The sequence below is a fragment of the Amblyraja radiata genome, chromosome 27, assembly GCF_010909765.2.
Source record: "Amblyraja radiata isolate CabotCenter1 chromosome 27, sAmbRad1.1.pri, whole genome shotgun sequence".
Classification (NCBI taxonomy): Eukaryota; Metazoa; Chordata; class Chondrichthyes; order Rajiformes; family Rajidae; genus Amblyraja; species Amblyraja radiata.
Genome location: NC_045982.1, coordinates 22192470 through 22207042, shown reverse-complemented (window position 1 = coordinate 22207042; position 14573 = coordinate 22192470). Strand labels below are relative to the sequence as shown.

The 14573-nt window shown below is 40.8% G+C and overlaps 1 protein-coding gene across 1 annotated transcript in view; it reads left to right on the top strand.

Annotated features, from left to right (window-relative positions):
* The window catches only part of LOC116988220 (CUB and sushi domain-containing protein 2-like), a 517997-nt gene that overhangs the window by 77510 nt on the left and 425914 nt on the right, over window positions 1-14573 (top strand). The window lies entirely within an intron of this gene.

Below are 14573 nucleotides of genomic sequence, written 5' to 3'. Positions count from 1 at the left end.
TACAAACAATAAATGATTCCTACTAGACACACAACCAATTTAATTCACACAAACATCCATCACAGTGAACCTCCTCCTCACTGTGATGGAAGGCAAAGTCTTTTCCCTCCCCTGCTCTCCATTTTTCATGGCATAGTTAACAGAGAATGTAACTATATGGCCACTGGGCAGAGCACAGTCAAATCAAAATCTAACTGTAAAAAAGGGCAGTATATTTGGTAGAGCTACTGCCTTACAGCACCAGAGACCCAGGGATTGTACATTCTCCCTGTGACTGCGTGGGTTTTATCTGGGCGCTCTGGTTTACTCCCACACTCCAAAGACAGGTTGTACGTTAATTGGCTTCGGTAAAATTGTAACTCACCCCTTGTGTGCAGTATAGTGTGAGTATACGGGGTGATCGATGGCCAACGCGAACTCAATGGGCGGACGAGCCTGCATCCTTGCTGTAACTCTAAAGTCTAAAAAGAGTTTGGAGGATCAATGCTTTAAGAAGACAAGAAGAACGGTATCGACACCCTGTCCATGTCCTCCAGTTAGATGCTACTTGATCTGCTGAATTACTTCAGCTCTTTCTGTTCTACACAGCTTCTAGCAGCTTTGGTTGCTGGTGTCACCACTCATATGGTTGCTGCTTTTAAAAACTCACCTGCTCATTTTGCACACATTGCTTCTTGCTAGGCTTGTACCAGCAAAAGCATGCATGCACGGACCAAGGGGAAATGAGTCAGCCCTATTACATCTCTTCATGATGGCCGCAGGCTGTATGTTCCAGATGAACTAAATTTTTAAAGGTATTTTTTCACATTCGATACGATGGGGAATTTGTCAAAAACAGGTTATTAAACAAACGGATTCATAATTCCTGGTTTCCCTTTCTCAAATATATACTTTTCTAAATCTGAAGAAGTGGTTCTTGAATTTGAAGAGTGGGGATAAATAAAGAAATGGGGTGGGCTGCAGTCTTTGAAGGAGTATCCTGGCTGTCCTTGGACTGGAATCTGAGCATGGTCTGACTGCTTCCTGTGGTCAGGAGTTATCCCAAGACCCAGTGATCAGAGGCTCCATCTTGTTCATATATGGAGAGATCTATGAACTGCTGTTATCAGTTTATAACATCCACTCTCAGTCGAGAGAACTGTCTGCAACGCATACAGAAGTACTGTGGATTATTTTCAACATCTTATCCTGGAGGCACATCTCAAATCACATATAAATCATCACTTTGAGCGTGACCTGCTCCTTGTTGAGGTGTGAGTTTATGTTTAAGTACGAGTCACAATCTTGTGCCCCAATTTAATTTGGGAAAGTAATGAACAAGAAATTAGTTTTCTGATTGGGGGGTGTCTTCAATGTCTCATGGGGACAAACTCTTTAAAACGGGTGCAAAACCACCTCTGCATTTTTACACATAAAAGACAAATATTTATTGTAATCCAATTTGTAAGCTCATTTGTTGATGAATAAATGGTTCCCAACCTGGGATGGATGGCTCCCTCAGACTGTGCAAAGAACACTAGAGGTTAAGAGGGGGCTTTGAGTTGCAATAATATAATGGTAAATTACAAAGTTGACAAAAAGTAAAAATAAGTTTAAAAAAAACTTTATATGTTATTACATGAAATGCCCAAGTGCAATCTCTCCTCTGAAGGTTGCGAATCATGGATTTAACTGGTGAGGTGGAAAAGCAGATCTAAGTTAGTTGATGACACCAAGTGAAGTGGTGTCATAAGCACTTATAGACAGAAGATTAGATTAGATTAGATTAGATTCCTTTATTGTCATTCAGAGATGGAGAGAATACATTATAACAGATATGAAAAATCTGTAAAACTATTGAATGCTTCTCATTACAGACAAATGTGAGGTTCACTATTTTGGGCATGAAATGTGCAGAATAGGTAGAATGAGTTAAAAGCATGGGAATCTGAAGTGAGTTGTGATAATATGTAGATAGTTAAAATCTTGTGGATAGGTGCATATTATTATCAAAAAGGCTGATCGAATGCTAGCTTTTTTATCTGCAGCTTGGAGTACTTGGAGGCATAAGTCATGGTATAGCAGCAAAATGCACTGAAAATATATTACATTTAAGGACCACAACTCGGGAAGGGCATTTTAGATTTTGCTAGCTAGATATACCAAATGAGAGGTAGACTTCATGGCATAAATTATCAGGCATGATTACACAAACTAGGGGTTGTATTTAGTAGAAATTATGAGATGAAGGAGTAAAGGAGGATGAGGGTTGAAGAAATGTGGAACTCTTTTCTATAAATGACAATTGTTCATCATTAGGCCTGAATAGATAGATTTGTTAACCAGTGTTAGAGAGTTAAAGGGAAGGTACTTGTATTGATAGGTCAAATGTCAGTCATAATTTAAGTAAATGACAAACAAGTTCAGGGGCTAACTGGTGAGCACCTTGTTCATGGTCTAAGATCCACATTCTTCCTGAAGCTTGATGCCTAAACCTGAATTCAAAAAGTAGTAACACCACAAATAGCACAGTAATACTACTTTGGGGGAAAAAAGATAAAGTCAACCATATATTTCATTTTGTTTGTTTCCTTTTTGTATTTTTGCACCTATTCTCTTTGTGTAGGTGTATACCTAACTTTACTTGCTTCTTCCCAACTTCCAGCCTCACTTCATTGTGGAAATGCTTAACCCTGGCTTTCTTTGACACCGTCTCAATGTTCTCGTGTTGCCTACCTCATGTTGAGTACCTGTTACTTGATCATTTTTGGCAACTGCTTACTACTGGTTTATTTCTTGAACTCAGGCAGAAACTGCGTACCCATCAGGTATTCTCTGTAAAAGTGAATTCTAAATGTGCTCAATTCTTTCACTGAAGGAATTTATTTTTGGGGTTATCCCTGATCTCCTTATTCTGAAAGTATGTTCACTAACTCTCCAGAAAGAGAGAGCAACCTCTCAGCATTGATTCAGTTAAAAAAATCACAAAAACATTACCTTTGATCTTTCCAGGATTTCTATGCGCAAAATACAGTTGATGCCAGAAATCAGAAATAAAATGGAAAATAATGGAAATATTAAGCAGATCCGGCATCATCTTTGGAGTGGGCCATGGATCAATGTCCTTCCATCAGACTTTGAAAAAAAGACAAACAATTATATTTTGATGTGAAATGGGCAAGGGAAGGAAAGATCAAAATGTCTGAAATAGCAAGAAAGGCTGGTGCTAAATACTAAAAGGGCCATTGTACAAAGTTAAAAGAGCTGGTAAAAGTGAAGAATTAAAACATGGGTCCAAAGACTGTAAATAGCAGTGACAGAAACATTATTTGAAGCAGGATATTTATTTACGACACTGTCAGCCAGTGAATTAGAATTTGTACCACAGCTGTCTCTTGCAGTGCAGGGCTGATGGACATTGAAAAGAATGACAGTTTGAGTAGTAAAGGATTAAAATACTACAGTATCTTCTCCAAATATAGGAGACTGAGAATGGAGAGGTCAGATTCCAAATGGAACAATGGATTAAAGCAACATGGTTTCAGCAAGTTTGGAGTTCTGCCTGAGGCATATGTACAGTGAATCAATTCTAATTGGAATGAAATAATCAGAGCAAATTTTCACTTGGAAAGAATCTTTTGAACTCTGGTAAGTTGGAAGTCAAAAAGGGGATGTGTTGAAAAGGCAAATTTAGCATCTGCTACAGTTGCTCAGCAGGATGCCATGTGAAGGAAAAGATCTTTGTAGAAGGAAGAATCGACCAGGTGTGAAGGTGCGAACAGTCCTTCATAAATCTTGAAGAGAAAAGGAAATTTGTTTGATGGAATCATGTTCATGGAAATGCATGGCAACAGATATACAGGGAGTAGAACATACAAGCCTTGCATTCATATTGGAGTGGGCTCAGTCGAGGAAATAGGCAAAACTCTAAGAGAAGATGTGACATAGAAGATGTTCGAACAAATGTAACGCAGATGGAGAAGTTTTAAAAAAGGGGAAAGTGTGGTCATGGAATTGAGAGAAGCCATGGATATTGGTCATGATGTGAATGCAGAGAAGCTCCATTGAAACTGGATAATAAATAAAAGCAGAAAATATTGGAATGTTTGAGGAGAGAGAAAATAAATCAACATTTCAAGGCGATTATCACAGCAGCATCATTAATTTCTAATTGGGAACAAGCATAGGATAATGAACGAACACAATATTTAATGCACCAGAGGGAAAAGGGGATTTTACTGGGTTTGTAACAATGAATTTTTCTCCATATTCCAAGAAGACAAATCACTGGTGGGTTCCTGCACAGCTCTAAAAATTGCATGGGGAATGATAGCAACTGAGGAACAATTGATGTGAAATTTGCATTGACATGCAAGAATGACTTTACAATCAACAAAGTGACAGAAAGTGTGGCTAAGAGAAATAAAATGTTAGTTACATGTTAGTTACAAGACCATCGATTATATATGAAGAGAGAGAAATCAAAGAAAAGATAGGAAGATATAAGCAGAAATAAAGCAGAAAGTGTTGGAATATTTGAGGAGAGGGTGAACATTTTAGCTTGATGACTTTTCCTCAGAACAGTGAACCTCGGAGGATGAGGAATCGGAGACGTCCACTAACATGTTTTTGCACCAACTTCCAGTCATGCAAATGACGCTGAGATAGAGAACAGAGTAATCTTTCAGTTGAAAAACCAAAATGTTAACTCTCATTCCCTGCCCACAGTTGTTGCTTGATCTGTGGGTTTTTTTCCAATAATGTCTGTTCTTAATTAAGATTGTCGAAGGTACTTGTATCCCAAAGTGTCTTAATGTATAGTGCTCACTATCAATAAATAGCTGATCAAAGCCATATGCTAGGAATGGCAAACTGTTTTTGTAATGGGTCTGTCCCACTTAGGCGATTTTTCAGCGGACTGCCAAGTTACCTGAAAAACCGGGAACTGGAACGGCGTCTGTCAGAATGTAACACACACACACACACACACACACACACACACACACACACACACACACACACACACACACACACACACACACACACACACACACACACACACACACACACACACACACACACACACACACACACACACACACACACACACACACACTACAGACACACACTGCAATGAACAGGAAGGTTGGCGCTGTAATTAAGACTGCTAAAACACAGTGTATGGTAAGTCCTTTAAAAGAGGGGGGAGAAGGAGTGAAGACAACTTTTAAGAAGCCAGAGATATACGGCTGTGAAGTTCGGTGGACATTAACATTACCGGTCGGTTTCCCTTGGTTCTGAAAACTACTGCTTACCTTTTTTTCCCCCAATGTGTCAATAAAATTCACTGGTCAGCCCTGGCTCCAACCTACGAGTACCTCCAAGAGAACCCACCTACGGCTCGAGAATTCTCGCTACACTCTATGGCGGCTTCATTCTAGTCGCCGCTAATTTTTCAACATGTTGAAAAATTCTCGTTGACCATAATGAGGCCGCGACTAGTTCCCAAAATGTGGGAACTCCTCACGACCATGAAGGCGACTCCCCGGCAACCACCGCGAGCATGTGGCGACCATGTGGCGATGGCAAAGTCTTCTGCAGTCGCCTAAAAAGTCGCCTAAGTGGGACAGGCCCATTACACACTGAAAGTAGACAAAAATGCTGTAGAAACTCAGCGGGTGAGGCAGCATCTATGGAGCGAAGAAATAGGTGACATTTCGGGTCGAGACCCTTCTTCAGACTGATGTGGGGTGGGGCGGCGGGAAGAAGAAAGGAAGAGGCAGAGACAGTGGGAGAGTGGGAGAGCTGAGAAGGGGAGGGGAAGGAGGGAGAAAGCAAGGATTACCTGAAATTGGGGAAGTCAATGTTCATACCACTGGGGTGTAAACTGCCCAAGCAAAATATGAGGTGCTGCTCCTCCAATTTACGGTGGGACTCACTCTGGCCATGGAGGAGGCCCAGGACAGAAAGGTCCAATTCAGAATGGGTGAGGGACACACTGAAGTTCTTAACACACTGAAATTCTTAATTTCCACCATACACCTGTCACTGAGCAATCAACACAAATATACATTTTTAAAGAAATCTGTCTTCCCCGTTGTCTAATTGCTGTTTGAATTTAATGGGGGTCATGTTGGTTTAAAATTATTTTTGTAGGTGTCTCTCCGTTAAACCTAATGCTTTTATTCCTGTTGGAGATCATTTATTGAGCTTATTCATGTGCAAGATTTAATACAAGTATATGTTTCAAAAGTGACACCCATTTCAGGCATCAGTGATCAAATATGTAGATTGTGATGTGAGGGAAATGTTTGCCTGTCATAAAACTAAAATATCATGAATCAACAACAAGAAAATAATTTTTCATCAGTGGCTGGTGATTATTAAATGCGATTAAGTTTTTTCCCTCGCTAATAAAACCCAAGTAGTGTTCACCGATTAATCTATGGTTTCAATATTTCAAAAAAGAAACATAATTTTGTCAGCATAAAGTGACAGTGGAAAAGCTGAAACAAGATCATCTGATCCAATACATAAACAATAACATTGAGGCAGCAATACACTCGAGGGCTAAAAATTAGCAATTTATGCAATCACATAGTTTATTGTTCAGAATTGAAATGTAGAATATTATTCTTTGGCTATGTTCATTTTCGTTTATTTGTTTTGGAACTGATGCATTTCCTGTGGTTAATAATTGGACTGCTTTACATCAGTGGCTTGGTGATTACATACTCATTTTTGCAATTATGAAACAACATCTTTTCAATCATTTTTTATTTTATTAACAAATCTAGGATATACATTTTGTTTGCATAAATGCTCACGGCACTGGAATTAACACTGCCGATGCATTTAAGTTCTGTTTTAATAAAGCTAGTTTATCAGCAGTATAAAGGGCCTATCCCACATAGGGGATTTTTTTGGCGACCGTCACGGTCGTAGCAGGTCACCGAAAAAGCGCCGATTGAACCCCCCCACGATAATGTCTTCGACAAGCTACGACAACCTACCACCTAGTCGACGTCAAGCTACTGACAACCGGCGACCCATTAGGACGTCCACCTCCGACCACACCTATGATAACCTACAACCACACAGACGACAACCAGAGTCAACCCACGACAAGCTACGATAAGCAACGAACCCTGTTGGCGACAACTGAAGACAATTCAAACGCCTGTCGCAGGATGACGTAGATAGTCGCCAATGGAATTCACCGAAGTCAGCACCCGGCGACAACCACTTCATCTGGCAACAACCTGCGTCATCCTGGCGACAACCTACGACAGCACCTACGACAGGAGACGAAAAGCTACGTCAAGCCCACAGTCACCGAAAGGTTTTGAACATTTCAAAATCCAGCGGCGATCAGAAAAGCATTATGACTCTTTAGACGACTTGAAGAGACTATTCACGACCATACAGGTGTCACCCCGCGACCATGTGGCGACGCCCTAGTTGCCTGTAGTCGCCAAAAAAATCATCTAAGTGGGACAGGGGCTTAAGACTCTGCATTGAGGTTTTGCAATGCCACTTCGAGTGCACTGTGCAAAGTATTTGTGATACAAGCCATTTTTTAAAATGTTCATTATTTGGGAAATGTACCTCAGTTTATTTTGGAGATACATTGCAGAAACAGGCCCTTCAGTCCACTGAGTTCGCACCGACCAGCGATCCCCATACACTAGCACCATCCTACACACTAGCGACAATTTACATTTTTACCAAAGCCAAATTATCCTACAAACCTGTGTCTTTGGAGTGTGGGAGGAAACTGGAACAGCCGGGGAAAACCCACGTTGTAACAGAAAGAACGTACAAACTTCGAATAGATGGCACCCAAAGTCAAGATCAAACCCTGATCTCTGCGTGGTAAGATAGCAAGCAATTCTACTGCTGCGCCACTGTGCCACCATGCCTCAAAAATTAAAGAGAAAATTTGGACCAGTTTTCTTGTTGTTTATTAATGCTTTCTTCCTAAGTCTACTTTTTACTGTAGACAATCACTACCTGACTTTGAGAGCTAATGTTCAAACTGATCAAATGCAGAAAGAAATAAGGCAAATTGCATGTGTTGCTGTACACACATCTAATCTGATAGAGGTCAGGTGCTTAGGCATAAGGAAATAATTGATGTGATTCTGTGCCTGTTGCTACACTGCTACATGATGTTACATTAATAGACCGTGACAAAACATTACAATATTGGAGCTTTCAATATTCCTCCATATTTTGAAGTACGTGCTCGCTTTGCCTGCCATGGTTTTTATTTGCTGTTAAGAATGCAGAACAAGTAAGTTGTTACGTCAGCTGTATATGTATGGATGTGAATCGCATTGTGAAATATCATTCTGAGCAATTGCAGAGGATATATAAAAGCAAAGCCATTACATTCTATATAATGCCTCCATGTAATTATACTTACTAAGAGTAGGGTAGGCCATTTAGCCCTACACACCTGGCACCCCGTTTATTAAAATTATGGCTACTCTGATTGTATTCACATTCTTCCCACAATAATCTTTCGTCCTCGCCTCTCAGAAATCTTTCAGCTGCTGCTTTAAACATTCAATGAGTTTGGCTTGACCATCCTTCAAGAGAGCTTAAAAGACACAACCTTCTTTCAAGAAACTGTTGTTTCTGTCTTAAATGGGTGGCCTGTATTTATTTTTATATTCTCCCAAGTGGAAATATCCTCCTCACATCCATTCTGTCAGAATCCCTCAGGATCTTGCATCGCAATCAAGTACTTTTTCAGTCTTCTAAACCCGATGCTATTGAAGCCTGGCTTGTCCAGTCTTTTAGCATCAGAATATCTGTCTATCGCTGGTATTAGTGAATTTCTCTGAACTGCTTCCAGCACATTCATATCCTTTCTTAGGGACGCAAATGATTTCCCCAGTACTCCAGATATGTATTTGTCAATGCCCTATGCAACTCAAGCACTTCTCTATTTTAGTGTTCATTTCCTTGGCAACTCCTCCACCCAAATCTGTCCAATTTCTGCATGTTCTCATCATATAGATGAGAACATGCAGCCTTGAGTATTAGAAAGGCGCTATATAAATCCCATCCATTATTATTATTATTATTATATAGACAATATGCTTTTACTTTTTACTTTTCTTGCCCACTCACATAACCTATAATCCTTCTGTAGTCCCCTTGTCTCCTCTTCACAAATTACTTTCTGTCCTTTCTTTTGGATCATAAACACATTTGGCAACCCTGCCTTCTGTGCCTTTATCCAAGTCATTTAAATAAATTGTAAAAAGTTGAGAAAATCTGTCTTCACCATCAACTTTTTTATGCCCCTATTTCTGGAGTTTCTCAATAATAAATCTTTATTCCCATCCTCATCTTGTGCCTCAATATTATTCAAGGTACCAATATCATTCATGACACCAGTCTTTGCATTGCACCACCTTTGCTTCCTTAACCACCTGCTCACTTTTCAGTTTTGACATTTTTTTCGAACTTTTCTCGTGTAAACAATTACAATTACAATACCGTTTATTGTCATTTGAACCTCAAATGAAGTTCAAACGAAATTTGGTTTCTGCAGTCATACAACAAGAAAAGAACCAAGGCACACACCAACACAATTTACACAAACATCCATCACAGTGAATCTCCTCCTCACTGTGATAGAAGGCAAAGTCTTGTCTCTCCCCTGCTCTCCATTATTCTCCCGATGTCAAAGCCTCCGGCGGGCGATGGTAAGGTTATTTCTGTACCTTCTGTGGGTTCGTTTGTGATTGGATTGGGATTGGATTTCTGCGTCATTGTAGGATCTTAACGGAAATCTGTGGTACTGATCATCTGTAGTTTTTCACTGATTTGATTTTGTTTCATATTGTTTTGGATTTCGTTGCAATACGGAACTATTCAGTCCATTGAGTCAATACCTGTTCTCTGAGCAGCCCCATTTATTTCCCTTAACCCGATGTCTCTGACGTGCCCTCCTTTTCTCCAAGATGTGATTTACAGTTGTCAATTAATTTAACAACCCTCAAAACAAGAAAAGAATGTACAGCATAGGAATAGGCTCTTCGACCTACAATGTTTGTGTCAAATATGCTGCCGTTAAACTGATCAAATCTGCCTATACATGATTCATATCTGTCTATTCCCTGCACTTCCACGTGCCTACCCAAAAGCCTTTTAAAAGCCTTTTAAATGCTACTATCATAACTTCATCCACCACCACCCCTGGCATCGCCACTGTGTAATAAAAAACTTGCACATTTCCAATCAACTTTCCCCCACATAGCTATACCCTTGATAATTGCTCGTTTTTAAGCTTCCCCCCAGTCTAATTTCAGTAAAAACACTGAATCAAGCACTTGAAACAACTAAATTTTATCTTACCAAAAGCGCGTCACAGATCACACACTGTACCTATCCCTCCGCGGGTTCAATCCTCGTGTATGCCTGTTCAAGCCCTCTAGGCCTCGCTCAGACAGAGACACTCCAGAAATTCACTTATTTATTTATTTAGCGAATGCAAAGTCCTTTAGCCAAGCAGTTGCCTCTTGATCTGCTGTATGAAGGGTGACAAGTCCTCAGTCCAAAGTTCACTCCCAGATGATTGACCCTGAGCCTCATGATCACGGACTTTTATATGTCCCGGGACCTCGAGGGGCCAAACCACATGTGGGTGGTCTCTTAATAACCCAATTACACATATCGATTAACCCCATACATAACCGGCATTCCCCTAACCCATTGATACAACAGTTCAATACATTGTATTCAAAACTACTTCGAAAGGAAGCCAACTAAGAAACATTTACCCTGATTTACAGAAAACCCAGACAAGGCTCAACACCTCATCCAATCAACACTTGGCAAAGTCAAACTGCAACATTATTTACAAGGTGTATTTCTGGTTTGCAACCATCCAATCCATTCTATGCATTTTGCACCTAATTTCCAGGGTTTGCAGATATTCTCATTCTTTGCTTGCAAATTGTATCTAAGCTCCAGATACTCTGGGACCTCTTTGCAGCTTGACCCAGCTCTGCAAATTGACCAAATCTCCCAGCAACCCTGAAGCTTTACCCGATTTTGAAGTCCTAGCTGCTCCAATTTAGCCAGGATTAACACCCTCTTGTGTTGGACAAAAGGTTCTGATTATCTACCCTATCTAATCCTCGGATAATTTTATACACTTCTGGCAAGTCTCCACTGAACCTCTGACATTACAGAGGAAACAATCCAAGTGTATACAACCTCTCCCAGTAGGTGAAAGCCTCTAATCCAGGCAGCATTCTGGTAAACTTTCTGGAATTCTGAACATTCTGGATGGTGACAAAGGATTCCCTTTATTCTGGATCTGTACACTGTGGACGGCTTGATTAAGGCCTAGTCTGTTGAAAGGGAAAAAAATTAATTTCAAAACTTCAAAATTCAAGTCTCTCTTCGTATAATTGGACAGTATCTTATGAATCTAAATTTTACGCTCTCAAAGGCCTTATTGCTTTTTCTTAATTAATTTTAGAAGTAGTTGCTGCTTTCCTAGGGCAATACTAAAAGAATGAAAGTTCCATGTTTCTTTCAAGAACCATGCTTAAGTGGAATGTGATGCGCAAAAAGTGGAGTGAAACACAAAGTCGAGGATATGGATAGGCAATCTTTCGGGCCAGTACACTTCAGTCTGAAGAAGGGCTCCGGCCCAAAACGTTGCCTATCCATTCCCTGCACGCACAGATGCTACCTGTACTTTGCACTACTTTGTAGAATCTAATACCGCTACAAGTAAAGCGGCACAACTGATAGAGCTGCTGATGCACAGCACCAGAGATCCGGGTTCGATCCTGACCTCGGCTGATGTCTGTATGAAGTTTGCATCTTCTCCCTGTTACTGCATGGGTTTTCTCTGGTTGCACCAGTTTCCTTGCACATGCGATAGGCGTTCAAGTTTGTAGGTTAATTGTCCTCTGTAAATTGCCCCTAGTGTGTAGGGAGTGGATCTGAAAGTGGGATAACACAGAACTAGCATCGTATACTAATGTAAGCAGATAGTCAGCGTGAACTCAGAGGGCTGTAGACCCTGTAGGTATGAACTAAACTAGGTAGTACTATCTCTAAACTAAACCAAGTAGCAGTTCCAGACACATAACATTTAGTTTTGGCTTTTCTATTTACAAATATGCATTCACCAAAAATATGGGGAATATTGGGTATCACAACTTATAAGGTGCTACATTGGGCTAATATTACAACTTCTTCACCAATAATACATTGCCAAAAGTACATTAAAATCACATTTGTTTTGAAAAGCTGAATTATAGTGCAACAAAGCCTGGATTCTTTGGAAATAATTTCAACATTTCCCAAATGTATGAAGCAATTCCAGTTGCAGATACAATCAAGCTTTAATTAAGGTGCAAGCAAATGATTTGTAAGAACTTAGCAAAAATATTTTCAAAATTGGTTTAGAAAAAACAAATAATAGACAACTAACCGGTGAACTGATTTTGGAGGCCAATGATTAAAAAAATGGTTCTGGACTCTGTGGAGTTACATTTTATCTCTCATCTGACATGAGTTTGACCTTGAAGTGTGAGGACAGTTGTAGTGAGGACAGTTGGGTAAGAAGACTTGGGGATGGATTTGCATAGACAGCCGAGAAGGGAGAACGCATAAAAGAAAGTGCATAGAGTTGGCCATACCAATGCAATTTAGGTATAAAGTTAAAATCAAGTTCTGGAAATTATGACTTTTAATTTAAAGTTGTTCATTGTGATCTCTGGAATATTTACAATTTTAAAAATAAGTGGGACTTCACAATTCACTTTCTCCCTTGTTATGTTGTAATTATGACTGTTCAAAGATTTAGATACATCTATTGAAATAATGCTTAATCTTCCTGAATGCCATTACACTGAGAGTAACCAGTGATTGTTAAATTATTGTACTACAATAACTTCTGCCCTCTCCTGGACTGCAACCTTGACGTGGAGGACAGGTTTGTGTACTCCAGTGATCCTGAGAGTTATGTCGAATGGGATTTCATATCCCTGGCAGGTTCAACCAAACCAGACAGGTCCCGGGTGAGGAGGCAGACGAAGCAGTCCCTGGTCCTCCAGGTTGGGGGTTGGGCGTGGGGTTAACTACCCCACCCTGGAAAAAAGTGTGAGTTACAGAAATATTGATGAATGAAAACCAAATTACACACTGGGTTGAAGAAGGTGCCCCAGCGATGGGGAACATGACGCTCCCCAGCCAAACCCTCAAGGGCGCTGGGAAGCTGACACACCTTCTGACGCCAAAGAAATCCATCCTTGTGGGGACATGGAACATCCGAACCATGTTCCAGACTGGCAAGGCTGCCACAATTGCCAATGAAATGGTGTGCTACAATCTCTCAGTCCTGGGCTTGGCTGAAACAAGATGTACACAGTCAGGGGAGATCAAATTGGTCAGCGGGCAGTCCATTATCCACTCCGGACAGGAAGAGGTGGGAACGAAGCATACAGAGGGAGTGGCCATCATGATGACAAAGGACACTAGAAAGGTTCTAACGGAATGGGAACCCATCAGCTCTCGCCTCATCTCCGCAACCTTTACAAATTCGAAGGACAAAATGGTGTTGGATTGGACACACCCTCAGGAAATCTGCCACAAACATCATCCGGCAAGCCCTGAAATAGAACCCCCAAGGAAAAAGGAAAAGAGGTCGCCCCAGGAACAGCTGGAGAAGAGGTGTCCAGCCAGAAATGTCTGAGAGTGGGCTCAACTGAGGAGATCTCGAAAGAACTGCCAACAACTGAGTGAGGTGGAGGACATTTGTCAATGGCCTATGCACCCTAGAGGAGCAAAGGTCTCCCCCCGATAGCAGAATCTGGAACTAGAAGAAACTGGATTAAAGTGAGGGGAGGAAATTTACAGGCAATTCTCCAAAATGTCATTCTTTCATGAGAGTATTCTGAGGGGTAGGATATACATGCATTTAAATGGACAGGGGCTGATTAGGGATAGTCAGCACTGTTTTTTACATAGTACTATGGATCTACCTCAGGGTTCTGTGCTGGGGTCAATTCTGTTTGTGGTTTAAATCAACAATTTGGATGAGACTGTAAAAGGTATGATTAGTAAGTTTACAGATGATGCTAAAGTGAGTGGTAGTGTAGTTAGTGAAGATGGTTATCAAAGATTACAGCAGGAGCTTGATCAATTGGGCAAGTGGGCAGAGGAATGGATAACGGAGTTTAATGCTGTTAAATGTGAGGAGCTGCTTGTTGGGAAGATAGGTTAAAGCAGGGCTTTCACAGCAAATGGCAGGGACATGGGGAGTGGTGTAGAGCAGAGGGATCTAGGCGTGCAGGTACACAGTTCCTCGACAGTGGCATCACAGGTAGATAAGGTGGTCAAGAAGGCTTTCGGCATATTGGTCTTCAACAATTTGAGTATAAAGTTGATTTTTTTTTCACACAGGATGGTGGGTATAGAGAATGAGTTGCCAGAGGATGTAGTTGAGGCAGAAACAATAACAACATTTAAATGGCATTTGGACAGGTACATGGATAGGACAGGTTTAGAGGCTTATGGGCCAAATGCAAGCAGGTGGGACTCGTGTAGATGGG